General features: G+C 41.1%; 1 protein-coding gene across 3 annotated transcripts in view; it reads left to right on the forward strand.

Moving 5' to 3' along the window:
- ZSWIM7 (zinc finger SWIM-type containing 7) overlaps positions 1-22220 on the forward strand; it is a 753195-nt gene that overhangs the window by 712651 nt on the left and 18324 nt on the right. The window lies entirely within an intron of this gene.

Raw genomic sequence — 22220 nt, forward strand, 5'->3', positions numbered from 1 at the left:
CCAAGCAAAGTTTTTTTCAACTTTTTCCTTGCCAAAAAAGAAGTTCTTTTAGCCTCGATGAGAGGGGGCTCCTTAGTAAGCGTCCTAAACGCCAAAACATCTTTCCTTATTCCCTTGATGGATGGATGAATGACTGAATTGGGTTATCGGTAGCAGCACTTTTAAGGCAAAAAGAAATTGTAGGGACGCAGTTCTGGATCTTCGCATTAATACATGCTGTGGCAGTTGATGTCTTGCTCTTGTGTATCAAGCACTGTCTCTTAATTGGGACCCTTGTGTATCAAGCGTTTTAGCTTGAAGTGCCCTCCTATCCTATGCCCACAGCCAGTCAAACCTGACAGTGTAGCATGTGGTCTCTTCACCTCCACCCACTGACCAGTCCTACTGCAGATTTATCTTGAAATTGCAAAAAAAGCATCATTTGAGCTTTGCAGGAGTCTATTTGGGAATTAGTGTCCCCACTAAGAGGGCAGAATCATTTAGGAAGTTAGGACAGAATATGAGTACATATTTTAAGCTAGTAAACAAGAGAATTAACTACAGCCATGCACACTCTTATCATGAGTTGTGAAGAGGGACCTGCGAGGGGCCAGAGATTGTTTAGATGACAAGTGTGGGATAGGGAGGTACAGCACAAAAGGTGTGCTGCTAAATTCACCTTTTGACTTTGTTTTATCTTAACTGATGCTCATATGGAGCCCATCTACAGTATAGCATCATTTAGCCAGCAAGGGATATAAAGAAGGCTGCCTCTCCACACAGGTCATTAATTCCAAGTTAAGATGGATCAAATTTAACCATACTATTCAGTGTTTCAACCATCATCTTAAACCATTGCCATCTTCGACAAACGCTGCCAAAAGCTGGTGTAGTCCACTGCGTTTAAGGCAGTATGGAGGTTCAGAATAAATAATAGACAAACCTCCCCACTGTCAACTATGGACACTTCTCGGGAGTGCTGCCTACACCCTAAGACCGGAGTCAATCAACCCCTCTTTGTGTCTGCTTCGTAAAACGCCTTCTAAAAGAAACAGTAAAAAGTTAGAAAAATGCTCATGGGATAAAAGCCATTAGTCCTATTTATACAGAATAACTTGAATAAGACATAATACTAAAGTGTAACTAGTGCTTGGAATCAGTTACTTGTGGTGTGACGTAGTTTTTAGAGATTGTTTTAGCAGGGGCCCACATTGGTCATGGCCTGTCAGTCTCGTCGCTTTCCAAGCTGCATGGATTGATGAAGCAACTGTCAAGAAAATCTCCTTTTGTTCTGTTCAGTTGCACAATAGTAAAGCCTCCTTGCAGCGGTAAAGTTCTTCTTACATGCATCTTTCGGAGGAGGAATATAAAGTGCTTAATTGATTCGGGTCCAATTGCCACTGGTCGGAATTGTTGAAGGGCTATTCCAAGCCTCAGTGTGTGAGAGAAATTAGAGGGTTCCTGTTCTGAATTTTATGTACAAGGCAGGGGCGTCTCCTCTGTAATAGCGAAGGAGCATTGCCTCACTAGTCAGCCAGTCACAGAAAAATAAAATGATGTTAAAACAATAATATAATTTTATTTTTCTGTGACTGGCTCTGGCTGAGGTGTGCATGCTGGGCCTGACCAGACCATGACAGGGAGGAGTGGTGGGCACTTAGAAGTGTGCATGTCAGTTTGGCTGCCCGTCTTAGGCTGATCAAACAGACCTATGCACTTCTAGATCTCCTAACCAGCTGTGTAGCACAGCCGAGCTGGAGACCAGGCCTCTCAGACCAGTCCTGGCGCTGCTCTCATAGCATGAGAGCAGAGTCTGGATTGGGTGGGAAGCCTGTGCATTCCCAGTGACTGCCGTAAGTGAAGCACCAAGGCGGCTTCCACTTGTACAAGGTTGTTATCTCTTTCAGTAAAATTGGTTTAAATATGGCTTGTGGGAGAATTTAGGTTTTATTGTCAGAAATTCTGCTAACAGAATGCTTCTGTTATATAGATCCGGCCTTTGAACAAAAGAACAAAAATGGTTCTTGATTGGTAGGCTGTTTGCTTTCGATATGAGCTCTGGGTTGAGTCAAGGTATTGACATGCAATTTCTGTGAAGATTTTGGTAAAGTGTCTAAACCAAGGCAAGAATTTGTAATTTTGGTTCATATGGGCAATGCTTTACAGGTAAACGGAGAGTTCAGGATTGGAGCAGAGGCATGCCCATTACAGAGTAGGTTGTAGGCCGATGTAATTCTTTTTACATTCCTAGATCTGCTCTCTTTGCCATCATTGGAGTACGCGGGCAGAGATTGAACAAGTGACAAAGGAAGTTGTTCTCGGTTGTTGTTAGATTGTTTTCTGGCCCCATTTCTCCATTCAGTAGGAGCTTGCAGTTCTAGCTTTCGGTTTGTAGGCAGGAAAAATTAGCCCATCTATTCTTTTACCTCCAAAGTAAGAGAGTTAGTTACCCCATTTAGGCAAAAAGGGACTGGGTAAATATATTTCAACAAAACAAGATTTTCCTTCTGTGACAAAATTATTTTAATAATATTTTTAAATAGTATCCACTGAACCAAATCCTCACACCAGAATAATGACTTTCTAACAATTGCAATCTATTTAAATACATTTATTACATCAAATTCACATAGAAATACATAGTAATTGTTCACAAATTCCATTAAAATACAATTAAAATAATTTGACTCAATTGATGATTTCAGGTTCCTAAAATCCAACTCTTTATCAACATTCACATATGGGTAAGCACTTTCCTATATACTTATACAATACTATACACAAAATGTTACAACCTTCTCTTTAAAAACGGTGGAATTGCCTTGGTTCAGAGTCCAATTTGTATTTAAAAATAATGTTGACGCAGTGTTTCGGCGGATCTTTTATTTTTTCTCCGCCTTCTTCAGGACTTATTTATAATACATTTCACTTTTTGTTAAAAAACCAAGCATAAAATGTAAAAAAGAGAAAAAAACAATTACACATGGTTCCTATTCTGGGTTGGTTCAGTGTACACTCTATTGTATCCATTTTTAAGATTAATGTTATCATTGTTATTATGTCAACTATGTCCCATCACATGCTATTAGCCCCACTTCTTGACCTTTATTCATATCAATTCTTTCATTCAGTTAATATAAAAATATTTATTAAATAAAGAATAAACATTTCAAGTTTGATTCTGAATAACAACTTGGAAATGTCCCATAATTTTCAGCATAAATAATCATGCTATAATTGGATTTCTTAACAGAACATAACATTTTATGGGGCCCTGCGAAATCTAGGAAATGAGTTTGCTTTTTTCAAGTAACTAAGAAGAAGAAGCATTTATTGATTAAGAGAAATATGTGAAAGATAATAATGATAACATGGGTCCAATGTCCACAGGAGACTACTAAATGGAAGGATATAATTTGAAGAGAATATTTTCTAAAATCGTGCATTACAATTGGCAGGACACAGATGTTTTGGAAATTGGCCCGTAAAGGCTTTTTTGGGTGAGAAACCTGTTTTATATCTATATTTTGACAAAACGAAAGAATTGTTATGAATAAAGGTCACAAAGTGGAACTAATAGCACGTAATGGGACATAGTTGTCATAATAACAATGATAACAATAATCTTAAAAATAGATACAATACAGGGTACACTGAAGCAACCCAGGATAGGAACAATGTGTTATTGTTTTTTTCTCTTTTCTCTTTTCTATGTTGTAGATTTTATACTTAGTTTTTTAACCCCTTGCATGCAGTGCAAATTTTCGCGCTGTGCGGGCGATTTGAATAGTGGGCAGGATTCGGACGGCCCCCTTCCCTCCTCCGCACACGCCCACTGTGACCCATGACGGCCGGGGGCCGTCCCGAGCATGCAAGGGGTTAACAAAAAGTGAAGTGTATTATAAATAAGTCCTGAAGAAGATGGAGAAAAAATAAAAGATCCGCCGAAACGCTGCGCCTACATTATTTTTAAATACAAAGTGGACTCTGCACCAAGGAAATTGCACAGATTTTAAAGAGAAGGTTGTAACATTTTGTGTATTGGATTGTATGAGTATATAAGAAATGTTTACCCATATGTGTATGTTGATAAAGGATTGGATTTTAGGAACTTGAAATCGTCAACAGAGTCAAATGATTTTAATTGTATTTTGATGGAATTTGTGAATAATTACTATGTATTTTTATGTGAATTTGATGTAATAAATGTATTTAAATCGATTACAATTGTTAGACATTCATTATTCTGGTGTGAGGATTTGGTTCAGTGGATACTATTTAAAAATATTATTAAAACAATTTTGGCACAGAAGGGAAATCCCATCTATTCTTTTACCACATATATTTGACAGGCATAGTATGGCTCCAGTATATTGGCCTTATGTAGAGTTCCTTTTTACTGTTTGTTCAGCCGTGTTAAGGTTGGTTCGCATTCGTATTCCTAGGTAGTTATAAGTATGGACTGCCTATACTGCTGTGCCATACCTTTCAAAGGATGTAGCTTTCCCCTAGGCATGCAAATCATGAACTAGGTCTTTCAGTCATTAATTATTTACGTTCGCAGAAATCTTCAAAGTCTTCTCGGAGCCGATGCATTGCAATTTTTGTTCATGCTAGTAGGACTGCATCCACTGCAAACAGCTGAATTGGTATTTGGGCCTTTCACAAACTAAGGACATCAAGATTGAGGGCAGAAAAAGTTTTGCCCATGTTTCTTAAGAATAAATTGAATAGTGCAGGCAACAGGATTCAGCCTTGTCAATCTCCCATGTGGATTCCAAAGGCTCATGTACATGCCCGTTTGGGGCTGTTATTTTACCCTGGCTGAGTTGTTGCTGTCTAGTTTAATCAGACTATTTAGAAGTTTGTAGAGTAAGCCATATTCTTTGAGTGTATACCATAGAGTAGATCTGTTGACTCAATCAAAGGCAGTTTTTAGGTCCCCGCTGGACAGTGCATGTGCTGTATTGAAGAGACATGGTGTTTTGAATATGTGGGCTTCAGCCTACCCATAGGCTTACCATTTGCTCGCTCCATCGTCACCCCTATAGCCTTTGCCCCAGTTTGTCCATGGCATGTATACAGCATGCCTCTTCTTGTGTTTAGCCCTACTCAAAGTATGGACCAAGTACTTGTGTCCATTCACTGCTCCTGTTTTAGGAGCTACTTTTTTCTTTGCACTTAAGAACTCCACACAAGTGTTCATGTTTTCACTTGCTCAGTCCTACATCTCCTGTTGCCTCTTTCCACACCGCTCCCACCCGCCTCATCCCAACCCCAGCCAAATCGCCCTCACATCCAAATGCTGTTTTATCTGGGTTGCTACAAATGTATTTATGGTGATGCAAGCTAATGTAATTTCATCCAGTGGGTTGGGTGTTTGGTGTGATTTGTTTTTTAGTTACCTGTTATTACTTTATTTAAATGGATTAACATGCAGCGTCTAACTTTAAATGCACTGACTTAAATATGGAAACCACGTCCTCGGGGTTTGTGTTGTGTTCAGTTGCTAAAATACACACGGGTAGGGTGATACATGGTGTTGGCTGAGTACTGATGTTTTAGGCTACTGGTTTAATGTAAGTGTTACAGATTGCACCCTGTGTTTAAAAAGCGTTACCTCAATAACCTTGTTTTTGCCGTATATAGTAAACATGGTGTGTTTTTTTGCAACTGAATTGAAAGTAGATTTTAATTTGGGCATAGTTTACATTTTTGCTGTACTGTCGTCTTCATACCAGGTTTCTTGTGTAATTAGGAATTGCAGTAGTTACTGCTGTATCTAATTTTCTTCGGGCTTTGTTGGTGAAGAATTAACACCTCTTCAGACCAACTCTCAGCGAGAAAACAACCCTTCTTTTACGCTGCCCTGCTTTCTTACTCTTTCGCATTACAGAGGCTGTGCATGTAAAGTGCACCGGAAGTGCATTTTATTGAATGGCTAAGGTATGTCGCCTTTAAGAAGACATGCAGGATTTAGGATGGTTACACAGTTCTCTTGTGTCAAAAAGGATTTTATTTCCTAACCGATGTGTCTGTAAAATGTTCTGCCTGGAAATTATCTGAATACTAGTGTTATCAACTTACTTACCTGCCATGCCTTCGGAGGCAATTGAAAATGCTCAATCCTTCACGTTAAGGATTGGGTGCCCATCCGAATTCCATCATTAAACAGTACCAAGTATTTTTTTTGCCAGCATTCTTCAGCTGCATCCAAATGAATGACCTGACTGGAAAAAATCATGTGTTGGTTTAAAGGGAGCATGTCCATTATTTTTGCAGTTGGAAATATCTTTCATCCCAAACCTCTTGCTTCCAGTGCATCAGCCCTCATTTTAATATAGCGGACTGACTAGGGCACATCATTTCTATATGTGTTCCTCTGTAGTTCAAGCACAGCGCTGGCCTCGTCAAAGTATGTTTTCCCCTAACTTTCCACCTTGCTGCACAGCTGGCCATCTACTTTACTCCTTGGATAATAGACATTGACTAAGCCAAGAACTCTACTGTAGGATAGACCTATTGGCTTTCCCACTGCTTGTTATATTAGTAAAAAACAATGTACTGATGGTGATAAGTTTTTTATTATAGCATATTTGGAGCAGATAAAGTGCAGCCGCAGAACCTAGTCACCAGTGCCATGCCCTTATCGAAAGCCTACTTGTAAGTGTGCGATTATCTGCCCTGCATCTATCCATGTTTCAAATCGTGACAGAAGCAACTTGCTGAAGATTTTGCCCACTACATCTAGTGAAGAAATTGGTCGGTAGTTGGTCAGGCCATTTCTTTGCCCCTTTCTTGTGTGTGGGTATGATAAGGGCAGTCCTCCATGAAGCAGGTACTTCATCATGGAGCCAGATGGAGTTGAATGCGGTTGTTATGACAGGACACCAGTGGGCATGGTTGTTCGGGTGCATGGCTGAGGGGACTTTGTCAGGGCTGCGGGCTCTCCGAGGTTTTTGACTATGAATGGCCTCATAGACATCCCCTTTGAACAATTCTTGGTGGTCAGGGAGCCTGACCCAAGTTATAAAATGACTATTGCTGATCTTTTTTTTTTTTAGCTTTCAAAAACAACTTTTTATTCATTGTAACATAGTACCTTCCATCAGACAAAGTAAGATATTAGACCCAAAAAAACCATTGTTCAAAAATTATTCCTGATACTTCACAATGTAGGCCTTGTGAAACGCTATTGTCATTTTGAGTCCCATGCCAACATTCCACACTATAAATAAATGTTCCTGAATGCAGAAAGTTCAACCACTTTGCACTGCTGTAATTGAGTGACACTTTCCAGTCCTGATTACACGAGTTGCGACCAGTGGTAATATTCAACACGGCTCTGGAGCTAGTCCACCACTCTTTTCTCACAATTGTAGGCAAAGCTGTAAGGATTGCTTTAGGTCTAATGTTGTGAAAATACTATTGGGTCTTGATTAATATCCCTTTTTACCCCTCTATGCTTTTGACCAGAGTAGTTGAACTGGACTGAACAAGTCATGCTGGGATGTGGTGGTTGGGTAAATCTATAGGCCTGAAAGCAATCTGCACTTAATGCGTTGTACTAAACCCTTCATGAACGCAAATGAGAAAACTTCAGAATGCATGTTGGCATTAGTACTAAAATAAGATTTGCAATTATCACCCAACTCTGCCCTCTGTGGCATATGGCAGAGGCGAGGTGGCGCATTTGAACCAGCATGAAGTTTAACATTTGGGCCTGCATGTTAAGAATGCCAGTATTTAAATTGGCTCTCTGGACACAGGTAATGCTCTAAATCCTCGCATTGCCCCTGAGAAAGGTGAATAGCACTGTCTGTGCATTTAGGGTAAGAAAGATCCTGCATGCCTCAAAAAAAGCTTCCCGGGACAGTTAATGCATAGCCCTCTTATTCTATGCCTACAGAGTTATCTCTCATTACATAACACCTCGAATGTTACCTTCGTTGATATGGCCCCTTTTCCAACCTCTCTTGAATTGCATGTTCATCTTTTTAAGTACTTATAATTCAAGGGTAGTCATTGGGTTTGGCACTTGATGATTTTCACTGGATTGAACAAATATAATGATTTTATTAAAGTAAGAGCAGTGGACTTGCAGTTCTTTGATTACCAGCCTGCTGTTTCTAATCAGTCTTTAGAAGAGAGGGGCGTTTAACTTTCTTATGTTTCATTTCAGAGTTGATTCAAGAGTAGAATTTCCTTTCTTTACTGGCCTGTGCCTCAAAAGGGTGAATTTGAACAGGAAGAGATAGGTCCATCATTGTGGAAAAGAGTCACTAAGTGACATTTCTAATATCCCTGACTCGAGGATCTAGTGTGCCCCTTTGATTGAGAGGCTCAACTATCATCTGGAATCAGCCTAGTGCCTCTATGTCTAGTGTTTGCTACGCTGCCTTTGATTATGCAGCCTGGCTGGGCTAATCTCCAGGGGGCTTGAGTATAGCAAGTTGTTTTTAGTTCCTCTTGGACGTTTATCCAACCTGTCACTTGCCAGTGATTTTAGGCCAAGGCACTGCCGGGCACTTTTTTTTCTTGGTTACTAGATGTAGAATCCGTCTGATTACCAGTTAAGGTATTGTTGGGACAGTAAAGTCTTCTGTGTGGTAAAAAAACAAACATGTATCCCCGCCCTGAGTACCCAACTGTACTGTTGCCGGGATCTCTAATGATAATATGTTTGTCATAAGCAAACCCGGCTCATGTGGGTGCGCCATGCATTGTCTTGTCTCAAGAATTGCAGTCTTATTGGACTGGAAGGGGTGCCCAAAGCGCTACTCGCATAGTGGGGGTGAGGGTACCGCATACACCAGGAGTTAAGCAGTACGAGCGTGGTGGTGGCAGCATAACGTGTAGTGATTACTAGTAGGTTACATAATCTTTTTACCCTGAATCACTAGAGTGAGGCCACTCACCTTTTTAAAAGTTCCTCTGCTGTGTGCTTAACTCACCCTAGGTCTATATCAGGTATGTTGTGGAGTGCTGTGTAGCGCAGGAGTAGTGACTTTGTATTAGTTGTGTTTGTGCCTAGGAAAGGTACAGTACAAGGATGGAGCAGTACTTTGCATGAAAAACAACAAATAACTGTGGGTCTACTAACATAATCAAGACTAAGTGTGTGTAGGGCTGGCTATGTGTCTGCTACCAAAATTGAATAGAAGACAAACTATTGGACAATTAACCATTGTGAAAAATGTCCATCAGTAACTCGTTCTGTGACACCCAGTACATCATTTGGTCTACTTCACAGTAGTTAGTCCATTGTTTTATCTCTGTGAATATGAAAAGGAGATAATTAGTGAAGGATGGATGTCTGGTAGATGTTATTTACTTGTAACTGAAAGCAGTGCATTGGTGAAAAAAGTGAGTGTGTTAAACATAAGATTGGATGATGCATGCAATGTAACTTTATTCTGGAGTCATGCACCTCCAACGTTAAAAACAATAGAGTGCAAAAAAGTCAGATAGTTCAAACAAATAACTTCTGACTGGGTAAGCTGGTCGACATGTTTCTGCCGACTATTAAAGGTCAAGCAATGTACCTGCCGCTTCCTCAGGACCCATAAACTTGATTGCTACTGCTTACGTGAACTAAATAATAATTAAGTACAAAAGGACATATGTGAACAGAAATGATGAATGTCACCTGTTCACTTCCATTTTCCCTCCTTTGGTTCAAGGGGTCCGATTGTGAATTCGCCAGCATGCCCACACATAGACAAGAAATGAAATGTAGAAAAAACCATAACACCTTCATTAGTAAGGGCTATTGAAAGACATTGCTAGATTATAATTCATAACATATCTTGGTCCAATGACCTTAATATGCAATCCATTGTACAGGTTATCAATGGCTCACCTTAATTTGTAAAGGGAAAAAGCCTCGCCTCACCTGGCAAACAGCTCAGGAAACTGAAGCACCGCTCTGTAGTGCAGAAAATGTAGAAAAGTCGAGATAAAACATATGACAGCCAAACAATGTCAGACTCACTCACTGTAGAGTACTTGTTTGTGCACTACAGAGGCTATAGATCTTTCAGTAATCAGGTTATTCAATTGTCCAATTGCTCATTCACTGGACTAATTCTTAACCATTGTAATTTAGAACCTCTTCATTGTATTATATATTTACTCTCTTTACCCAATTAGATGTAGATGGAATGCCTATCTGAGAGTTTAACAACAATCCGTTTGTAATCCGATATGTTGTTGCAAAGATTACATCAAATATGACAGAAACATCTCTGAGCCCAATTTACAAATCGGCCTTTCAAGTTATCAATTACTGTCCATGGTTCACTATTCGCTCTTTTCTGTCACTCTAAGTGAAGTTCTCATGATGGAAGAGTAAAACCAAGTATTTAGCGCAACCACGTAATCAAAATTAGTTCTGCGCACCCATTGAAAACTGCCATTTCATCGGTTTACTTACTCGCTCGTTCCAGCACATTGCCGTTTTAAAAGTTCAGATAGTCAGCACACATACCGTTAATGGGTTAATCTTAATCACTCGTCCATGCACCCTTACCTCTCCGTCGGTACTTCCAACAGCCTGCCGGGCTGTTTGGGGAGGTGCCGCGGATAGAGGTGGGTACTTCCTTATCGTTTTTTTCGCGAGCGTGATTGGACACACGCGCAATGATTGAACTACCGAAGCTCATGGGAATTGTAGTAAATCATGCGACGTGTGCTCGCGCATATAGATTAAGAAGCCTATGTGAACGGTGTTGAAATGTTCATATGAGGCGTTATGAAATCAATCAATTAGTCTCATGTTCGTTTTCATGTAATTGATATATAAAACTTATAATAACGAATAAGATAGTATTCTGTTCGTTTTCATGTAAGTATGGTAAATTTACAAGGCTTATGATAACGCTACCAAGATAAATGTTAATTATTGTGGTAGACAGCACGCGCGAAACCACAAACTGTGGGATCTCTAATACACATTATTTCATGATATTTTTTATATACACATCTTAGATGCATTGTGGGATATGTGGTTCATAATTGGTTCAAAGAAAGATCTCAATAAATGTATCTTCCTGACCAATGTGATATATGAACAACCACATATTTTTATTGAATGGAACGATAAATAGTCAGGATACCAGCAGGTGGTCAATGCTTATTACGCCAAATCTGTGCATTCAACAACTTTTTAAGCGATGGAGAGAATGATTTATATCTTATTCATGAGACCATTCCTGGCAATCAAGGGACATCCTAGGTTAGTGATTCTATAATGTCATCCAGGAGATATCTTCATTCAGCCCCGCTTTGTCACAATCAAGTTTGTACACCCATTTTTGTTCTATTTTGAAAAGGTGTTTAGACACATTGGTGATATGCGTGGGGATGTTGGGTTGTTCCAATACCGTCCATTCAAAATCTGTCGGTTTATGGCCCACTTGAATGTAGTGATTCTTCAGACGGGTCGCTTGTTTTTTGCACCTTATTGTGCTCTTATGTTCGGAAATTCTCATTCTGATCTTCCGGGTAGTCATTCCGACATACCTAAGTGAGCACGGACAAGTGATCAGGTAAATCAAATTGCTACTATTGCAATTTGTAAATCGCTTTTGTTCCCAACGACGGCTAGTCCCTATGTCAATAGATGTCGTGTGTTTAGTCTGCGGGCACGCAGCACAATTTCCACACGGATGGTGCCCTGTCACTGGTGGCATATTCCACAATGTACCCACTTGATGGATCTCCCTCGGTGGGGGTCTGGTATGTATCAACTTGTCTCTTATGCTAGTTGCTCGTTTAAAAGCAAACAGTGGTTGTGCCAAAGAATCTTTCCCGGTGTTCAGAATCTTCCAATGTTTACGAACTATGCGTTGAATCGCGTTCGACCTTGTACTGAAGGTGTTGACACATGTCAGTCTTTCATTCTTTTCTTTGGGGACAGGTGGTTCAAGTAGAGCTCCTCGATTATTGTTCGCTGCTCTCTTTTTTGAGCGCTTGATAAGTTTTTTCGGATAACTCCTGTCCACAAGTTTTTGGGTATTCTTAAGAGTGTTTCTCGAAATCTTCTCTCATAGTGCAGTTTCGTTGTACACGTAGAAACTGTCAATATGGTAAGTTGTCACGCAAGGACTTCGGATGACAACTGGTATACTGTAGTAGTGAGTTGCGGGCCATGGGTTTCCTGAACAGTTCTGATTTGAGGCCCTGTGGTGTCGCAGTGATCAGAAGGTCTAGAAATGACAATGAGTGTGGACTACTTTCCAGTGTGAAACGTAAGAACCTGTTACGATTATTGAGCCAACTATGGAAAGACTGGAGAGACAGTTCATCTCCACGCCAAATCACCAAGATATCGTCAATATATCTTCTCCATGTACGTATCGATGTTACATATGGGTTATCAGTGTTCAGAACGTGGTCCTGTTCGAATTTGTGCATGTATAGATTAGCCAGGCTCGGCGCGAAAACGCTGCCCATGCTCGTCCCAGATGTTTGTAGGTAGCACTGGCCTTCAAAATCGAAAAAATGTTCTTTCATGGCTATGGCAGCCAGATTCATAATCACTGAGATTGGTGTTATTGAATCAAGATCTCTCTCACCCAGCAAGGTTTCAATCGCTTCTAAAGTTTCGTTTTGAGGAATGGATGTATACAATGACTCCACGTCAAAGGACACTAGAAGATCTGTCGCGATATCAAATTCAATTTCAGGTAGGAGTCTGAGTAGGTCCTTAGTGTCTTGGAGGTAAGTAGGCATCAATTTGACCATTGGTCTCAAGAAGATGTCAACAAACGTTGATAAAGGTTCCAGTATCGAACCAATCCCGGAGATTATCGGGCGACCGGGTGGCGGTCTCGTCGCCTTATGAATCTTCGGCAGGACGTAGAAGTAAGGTCTGATTGGATGTGAAGTCATCAGATAGGCTGCTTCCTTAGTTGTTATCCAGCCCTCCGCCAACGCTTCTTCTATAATGTGTCCAATAGTTGTTGCTAATCTTGGTGTTGGGTCTTCTGTCAATGGTTGGTAAGAGCGTGTATCTCCCAGTTGGCGTAAACACTCCTCTCTGTAGGTAGTCGTATCCATCAATACCGTAGCCCCTCCCTTATCGGCTGGTTTAATTGTAATTGAATTATCTTTTATCAATTCTTTCAAAGCCTCTTGTTCAGGTTTGGAGATGTTCACAAACGGTTTGTGTGCTTGTTTAAATAACGCATGTACATCGTGCTGTACAGCTTCTTCAAAGGTGAGAACCTTCGCAGGAACCATCCCTGTTAATGGACTGAAAGTTGATGGTTTCTTCAGTCCAGTGTTCTGGGAGCTGGTGTCAGCTTGATCATTTTTAGAGAAAAAGAAGTGGAGTCTCACTTTCCGGAAAAATTTGGACATTTCGATCTGTGTCTGAAACGGGTCGCCCACGTTCGTGCTCACGAAACCGAGGCCTCAAAAAAGAGAGCAGCGAACAATAATCGAGAAGCTCTACTTGAACCACCTGTCCCCAAAGAAAAGAATGAAAGACTGACATGTGTCAACACCTTCAGTACAAGGTCGAACGCGATTCAACGCATAGTTCGTAAACATTGGAAGATTCTGAACACCGGGAAAGATTCTTTGGCACAACCACTGTTTGCTTTTAAACGAGCAACTAGCATAAGAGACAAGTTGATACATACCAGACCCCCACCGAGGGAGATCCATCAAGTGGGTACATTGTGGAATATGCCACCAGTGACAGGGCACCATCCGTGTGGAAATTGTGCTGCGTGCCCGCAGACTAAACACACGACATCTATTGACATAGGGACTAGCCGTCGTTGGGAACAAAAGCGATTTACAAATTGCAATAGTAGCAATTTGATTTACCTGATCACTTGTCCGTGCTCACTTAGGTATGTCAGAATGACTACCCGGAAGATCAGAACGAGAATTTCCGAACATAAGAGCACAATAAGGTGCAAAAAACAAGCGACCCGTCTGACGAATCACTACATTCAAGTGGGCCATAAACCGACAGATTTTGAATGGACGGTATTGGAACAACCCAACATCCCCGCGCATATCACCGATGTGTCTAAACACCTTTTCAAAATAGAACAAAAATGGGTGTACAAACTTGATTGTGACAAAGCAGGGCTGAATGAAGATATCCCCTGGATGACATTATAGAATCACTAACCTAGGATGTCCCTTGATTGCCAGGAATGGTCTCATGAATAAGATATAAATCATTCTCTCCATCGCTTAAAAAGTTGTTGAATGCACAGATTTGGCGTAATAAGCATTGACCACCTGCTGGTATCCTGACGATTTATCGTTCCATTCAATAAAAATATGTGGTTGTTCATCTATCACATTGGTCAGGAAGATACATTTATTGAGATCTTTCTTTGAACCAATTATGAACCACATATCCCACAATGCATCTAAGATGTATATATAAAAAATATCATGAAATAATGTGTATTAGAGATCCCACAGTTTGTGGTTTCGCGCGTGCTGTCTACCACAATAATTAACATTTATCTTGGTAGCGTTATCATAAGCCTTGTAAATTTACCATACTTACATGAAAACGAACAGAATACTATCATTCGTTATTATAAGTTTTATGTATCATTTACATGAAAACGAACATGAGACTAATTGATCGATTTCATAATGCCTCATATGAACATTTCAACACTGTTCACATAGGCTTCTTAATCTATATGCGCGAGCACACGTCGCATGATTGACTACAATTCCCATGAGCTTCGGTAGTTCAATCATTGCGCGTGTGTCCAATCACGCTCGCGAAAAAAACGATAAGGAAGTACCCACCTCTATCCGCGGCACCTCCCCAAACAGCCCGGCAGGCTGTTGGAAGTACCGACGGAGAGGTAAGGGTGCATGGACGAGTGATTAAGATTAACCCATTAACGGTATGTGTGCTGACTGTCTGAACTTTTAAAACGGCAATGTGCTGGAACGAGCGAGTTAGTAAACCGATGAAATGGCAGTTTTCAATGGGTGCGCAGAACTAATTTTGATTACGTGGTTGCGCTAAATACTTGGTTTTACTCTTCCATCATGAGAACTTCACTTAGAGTGACAGAAAAGAGTGAATAGTGAACCATGGACAGTAATTGATAACTTGAAAGCCCGATTTGTAAATTGGGCTCAGAGATGTTTCTGTCATATTTAATGTAATCTTTGCAACAACATATCGGATTACAAACGGATTGTTGTTAAACTCTCAGATAGGCATTCCATCTACATCTAATGTGGTAAACAGAGTAAATATATAATACAATGAAGAGGTTCTAAATTACAATGGTTAAGAATTAGTCCAGTGAATGAGCAATTGGACAATTGAATAACCTGATAACTGAAAGATCTATAGCCTCTGTAGTGCACAAACAAGTACTCTACAGTGAGTGAGTCTGACATTGTTTGGCTGTCATATGTTTTATCTCGACTTTTCTACATTTTCTGCACTACAGAGCGGTGCTTCAGTTTCCTGAGCTGTTTGCCAGGTGAGGCGAGGCTTTTTCCCTTTACAAATTAAGGTGAGCCATTGATAACCTGTACAATGGATTGCATATTAAGGTCATTGGACCAGGATATGTTATGAATTATAATCTAGCAATGTCTTTCAATAGCCCTTACTAATGAAGGTGTTATGGTTTTTTCTACATTTCATTTCTTGTCTATGTGTGGGCATGCTGGTGAATTCACAATCGGACCCCTTGAACCAAAGGAGGGAAAATGGAAGTGAACAGGTGACATTCATAATTTCTGTTCACATATGTCCTTTTGTACTTAATTATTATTTAGTTCACGTAAGCAGTAGCAATCAAGTTTATGGGTCCTGAGGAAGCGGCAGGTACATTGCTTGACCTTTAATAGTCCGCAGAAACATGTCGACCAGCTTACCCAGTCAGAAGTTATTTGTTTGAACCATGTAACTTTTTTGCACTCTATTGTTTTTAACGTTGGAGGTGCATGACTCCAGAATAAAGTTACATTGCATGCATCATCCAATCTTATGTTTCACACACTCACTTTTTTCACCAATGCACTGCTTTCAGTTACAAGTGAATAACATCTACCAGACATCCATCCTTCACTAATTATCTCCTTTTCATATTCACGGAGATAAAACAATGGACTAACTACTGTGAAGTAGACCAAATGATGTACTGGGTGTCACAGAACGAGTTACTGATGGACATTTTTCACAATGGTTAATTGTCCAATAGTTTGTCTTCTATTCAATTTTGGTAGCAGACACATAGCCAGCCCTACACACACTTAGTCTTGATTATGTTAGTAGACCCACAGTTATTTGTTGTTTTTCATAGTCTTCTCAGGGGGGTTATAACTGTGCTCAGGTCTTTAAACTTCCCTCGAACCCTAAATTAATTGTATGTATGCTGCAGTACTTTGCATGGCATGTGTGGTTAGTACTTGTGCTGGGTGTATGTATGCCGAGAGGAATAAATTACATTAGAGATTAGCATGTTCTGAGTGTATGTGTTTTTGCGTGGAGTACAATATGACGGGTGAAGTGTTGTGCTGCATGCACATAGTGAGATTTGCGCCGCTTTCCCTGCCTTTGTAACAAAGTGTAACACAATGCAGCGGCTTGGTAGGTGTTTTTAATGGGTGGAGCATAGCCGTTGCCATGCGTCCACCCATGGAATTTGACGCAATCCCAGATTTACTAATGGCTGTGAACCTGGGATTGTACCTAAAACCTGTGTCTACCACCAAGAGATGTAACAAGGAGAAATATCTCCACTTCTCTTTGTAACTTCCCCTTTGTGTCAGAAATCAGGTATGTGAAGGTCGTAGTTACCACCCCTCCAATACGATTGAAATAAGGGTCGGGTTTAGAAAGTGAGGGTCACCTCATCGCTGTTTATGTTTCTGCTGGCCTATCAGAGGTACCGGCCTGCCTGGAAATTACTAGTCATGTTTGACCATATGTATTGCTGATTCTGACCCAGGCTGTGTCGTAGAAAGGAGGAGGTTAATGCAAAAGCCTGTGCCTATGTCGAGATCAATCATATGTTTAAATTCTTTAAATTTAAAAGGGGCATTTTTTTTTTGTGAACAATATTGGCCTTTTTCACCTTTTTTCACCTTCTGACTCCGGAAACATTGCTCAGTTGAAAGCAAGTTAATAGACAGTTAAAGTTTTCTCTGTGTTTTACCTCACTCTTTCTGCCACAAAATCTGCCTCTTGTGCCCCTAGATAAATATGTGGAATGTATAAAGAGCATAATTAAATAGCGAACATTTTCAGGGATTTTGAGTAGTCTAGAAATTGCTTCCAAACAAAACTGAAGTCTTTGCAGCCGAATGTGTAGTTAAAAAAACAAAAAAAGACTTGGTGAAGACTATGTGCCTCATCCTGCCTGAAGTGTCACAACTGCCAGGGAAATGGAACACTTGCATTGAGAACAAAAGCAGGCCCGGACTGGCCGTTGCGGGCACCGGGCAATCCCCCGGGGCGCCGCAAGGGTGGGTGCCGGGTTTGGGCCCTGGGGGCCGTTTTTGTTACAGGGCCTATGCTGCAAAATCGGCCCTGTAACAAAATCGGCCGAAAACCGGCCCCAGTAGAGAGCTCGGTCGCACCCCCAGGGGGCCGGCCGAGCACTTTGCCAGGGCCGGTTTTGGTTCTCAGTCCGGCCCTGAACAGAATAGGAATTAATATCGCCTCGCCAAAGAAGAGGGCGTTGACAAAAAATAGAGGTATTGTTGAAGTATGCTGTTTAACTTTTTTTGGCAAAGATAATAAATTACGTAGTTGCCCAAATAATTCGGCTAACAGTGAGAGTAACCTTTGGGCTGCCTTTCAACCTAAAGTAACAGGTGGAGTGTACCATCGTTTCAAGACTCACATCTGAGACTGAAGTCCTTCTAACGTTGGTACTTGAAGAGCAGAGGGGGGTGGGGGGAGTACCAGGCTGCAGACGGATGTATGTCATTACCACACATGCTTTTACAACGCATGCCTTTACTACGCAACTTTCACAACGCAAGTCATTACAACGACTTGCGTTGGGGGTGCTGGATAGTGAATAGTTTAATTTACTGTTCGAACTCCAGTACCCGTGGATATTAGGGAAGGTTTTGGATAGTAAATTAACTATTCCCTATCCTAGAGCGCCCCCCAGCGCAAGTCGTTGTAACGACTTGCGTTGTAAAAGTTGCGTGGTAAAGGTACTGCGTTGTAAAAGTTGCGTTGTAAACGCTGTTCCCCGCTGCAGACACTGGCACTGCAGGTAACAGGCAACGTATGATGCTGTTATTGTAGAGGAAGGCGCCATCTTCTGATACTAACTGGGCAGAAATTATATGACAGTCTTTCGATGCCGAAAGTAGAGGGTGATGGGAAGGTGCCATATTTCTAATGTTGTAATTGCAATGTAGGGCAGGTGGCATCCATCCAATGATACTGGAAATCAGAGGGAATATGACATCCTTTTAATGTTGCCACTGCAGGGAATAGGAAAGATCCATTCTTCCATTGCCGACCTTACAGAGGAAAGGGGATATGGCATCTAGTAATGGCAGTACAGTAGGCCAGAGGGAGATACCTTCTTTCCAGCGACGCAATCCTGCTGCTTTTACTCCACATGCTAGTCTACCAGTGTTAAAAGTGCATTGCAGAAGGGCCTTGCAGTCCGTTAGGAGCAATGCAGGGAAGAGGGAAGGTGCTACCATACCAATATTAAGATTTCAGGGCAAAATGTGTGTCCTGTTGAGTTGTTTATCACAGAATCTTTTGTTTCTTGGAATAACGTTTTTCCCAAGAAGAAGCACAATATTGCACAAAATGCATTGTGAAAGAAGACTATAATAAAACCGTTCTAAAACAGAAGGAGAAATCATTTCCCCACCTTCCGCCCTAATTTGTTTGCATAGTAAGAAAATATAGATCTCACATTAACGAAACTCTTGAAAATGCGATATCTATTGCATTGCAAATGCTTGTTTGTAAAAGTACTCCATGCCGCGCTCTCACTTTAATAGTGGCAAAGCCCCTTTCCTTAGGTGGGCTGCGTCGAGGGAAAGGGGCGCAGCCACCATTAAAGTGAAAGCACGGCATGGAGCGCTTTTATAAAAAAAGGCATTTCTTTGTCAAGTTGACAACCACATTTTTTTTTTGTTGTAAAAACGCTCCATGCCACGGTTGCTTTTTAATGGTGACGCCCATCTTTCCTTAGACGCGACTCGTCTGAGGAAAGGGGCGCTACCGCCATGAAAGAGATAGTGCGGCAAAGGGAAGTTTAAAAAATAAAATAAAAAATATGCGGCCGCATTCTGCGCCGCAGATAAACCGAATCATCAAACAAATGCCGCCACTGATCTACATTCATCCAACCACTCACATACCAAGACCACACACCTCAATTGATATGATCACTTGAATTTATTCAATACAAATTTTTTAATAAAAAAGTTTTTCTGTTGAAACTTTTTCAAATTTATTTTTGTGGAAAAAAAAGGAATTATTAATTTTTCAAATTACATCAAATCCTATACATAACAATACACAGGGACATACTGACTACAAAATACACAACATTGAACATATCACACAGACAATTTTCACATCTCATATAATTTCGTTACACAGAGAAATATGTCTTTGCTCAGGTTCTGTACAAATAAAGATACAGTAGTACAAAAAGGCCTTTGATAACCACATTTCAAAGGATGTTTCATTTGTTTGTTAACGAGGGCAATAGCCAAACAGGGACCCTACTGATCTCATAAACAACCTTTAGAAAAGTATGACCTAATTACACATGAGCAACAGTGGTATTACATATTCAGAACACTTGTTTAGCAGAAAGAAAAACTGTTGATGCGTTTCGAATAAGCCTGGGCGTAGTGGGGCTCCGCGGAGCTACGCGGAGAGGGCGAGAAGCTACGCCCACTCCCGCACTCCGCGTAGCCCCACTACGCACCTCCCTCCCGCTCTCCCCTACATACTTTATTTAAGCAATTACACTGATTAAAACAATTTTAAAGCACTTACCTTGTCCGGGGCTCGTCCGGGGCTCCCTCTTTGAATAGCGTCCTTTTCCTGGATACCAATGCGCATGCGTGGGCGGCCGCGCATGCGCATTTCTCCCGAGAAATGCGCATGCGCGGCCGCCCGCGCGTGCGCATTTGTTTCCAGGAAAAGGACGCTATTCAAAGAGGGAGCCCCGGACGAGCCCCGGACAAGGTAAGTGCTTTAAAATTGTTTTAATCAGTGTAATTGCTTAAATAAAGTATCTAGTGGAGGGCGGGAGGGAGGCGGGTGGCGGCCGACTCGGCTACGCTCACGGAGTGGGCGTAGTGTTGCCGGCTACGCTGCCTACGCAAAATGCGTAGAAGGCAAAACTACGCCTACTCCGTGGGCGTAGCCGATTCCTCCGCCCAGGGTTAGTTTCGAACCCTGGCATGTTTGGTTTAGGGTTCTCCTCGGGACGCAGAACACAAACAAGCTCTTTTTCTTATCCATAGCTAATAAATCCAGTTACGAGCCTCCTCTAGTGTGAAGCGATTTCCGACAGACCAGCCAAAAATAGATACAGCACATTTTAATCCTCAGGGTTTGATCCTATCTGTGCGAATCGTTTGATACTTTGTTTCTTTGGCGGCAGCCGAGCTGCTGTCTTAAATCGTGGTCTCAAAGTCGAGTTTATAGACCAAAGGCGCGGCCGCCACATGCTATGGGAAAAAAATAATAAAGATTTGGAAGAGAGCGTGTGGTGCCATTTAATGAGATAGTGCTCGAAGGCAGTAATTAAAGCCTACAGTGTAACAACACATGTAACAGGAGGTGTCTCCATGGGAGATTGGCCTATTGGCTTTTCCAGAGCTTGTTTTATTTAGCCACTGTGTGGTGTAGACTTATTTCTAGAACCAGTGATTGTGCTTGTTTCTCTCCCAAGCAAGTTACTAAAGAGGTAGGTCAATTGCGACCCAGTGGGAATTACTAACAATATAAAACCCTGTTTTACATAGCTATTCACGATTTCCTAATAGCAAATCGCAAAAATTTGCTATTAGGAAATCACAAAAGGAAGTCTATGTACATCTGGCCCAATGTCAGCAAACATTTTTTGCACTTAATTTGCCAGTAATACTACCCCTTGCACAAAGTTCTGTGCTGACAATTACTCGACCTCAATTTTATACTTATTCATGGGACTACATGACCCCTTACAAAATGTGCTGCAAACTGTGATCAGATACATGCCCCCACCCCTTCCTATTCAGATGATCAGCCTGGCACCTCAATGCCATTGCATAGGTCCTCATGCTTTGCCCTCAGACATCCACAGAGTCCTTTGGGTTTAAATGGAGAGTTGGTGTCTGCTTTTCTCATGGACTTGAAATATAATTTTTTTTTCTCCCTCACTTTATTTGCAGTTATAAATAGCCAAATGACCAATCCATGGTCGCACTGAAAAGAGCTGAATTCGATTAACCGACATTTAGGGGTGATTCAATGTTTGATATAGATATATATAAACTGGTACAGCTAGACATGATATATATGTATATATCTCATGTCTAGTTGTATCCGTTTTTATATATATATTCCTCAAACATTGAATCACCCCTAAATGTGGGCGTTCAGCTCACGTGTTTCAAATGCCATGATCTCCAGAAATACAAACATCTTTAAAATGGCTGGAGTCCAAGCTTGACCCCGAGTGCACTTCCCTGCTCTATTGCGCTTTTGTTCGCTGAAATCTTAACTCTTCTCCTCATCTCACTTTTCTACCCTCTCTCTTCATCCTTTTCTATTCTTTCTTTCTTCTCTGATCTAGAAAAATCATCGTGTTACCTGTACCTCCAAAATATTATTTACTTAATGAAAATGTAAATTACACCCACAATCTATATGAACCAAGGGTTATCTCACAAGGCCATGTAATGCTATATATCCTATGTTTTTCTAAGAAATATGATTCTGAACTTCAAACAACGCATTTGGTAACTGCATTCACGTGGTTTTATTGTACCTAATTCATTTTACCCAGAACTAGACCTTTCAATATAAATACTATTGGGCAGAGGAGAGGTGACTTGCTTTCAGTGCTGACACTGCGGGAGGCCGGCGGATGGGGGTTGTGGGGGCTATTGTTATACTGCTGAATCTGAGGCCAACAAGTATATTCTCCCTCAAATGGTGCTGCAAACAAATAGAGGGAGAACAGCCTTGCACCCATTTAATACCACTGCAGGAGAATACCATGCGCAGGTTCTAC

Source organism: Lissotriton helveticus, chromosome 3_1, assembly GCF_964261635.1.
Source record: "Lissotriton helveticus chromosome 3_1, aLisHel1.1, whole genome shotgun sequence".
Lineage (NCBI taxonomy): Eukaryota > Metazoa > Chordata > Amphibia > Caudata > Salamandridae > Lissotriton > Lissotriton helveticus.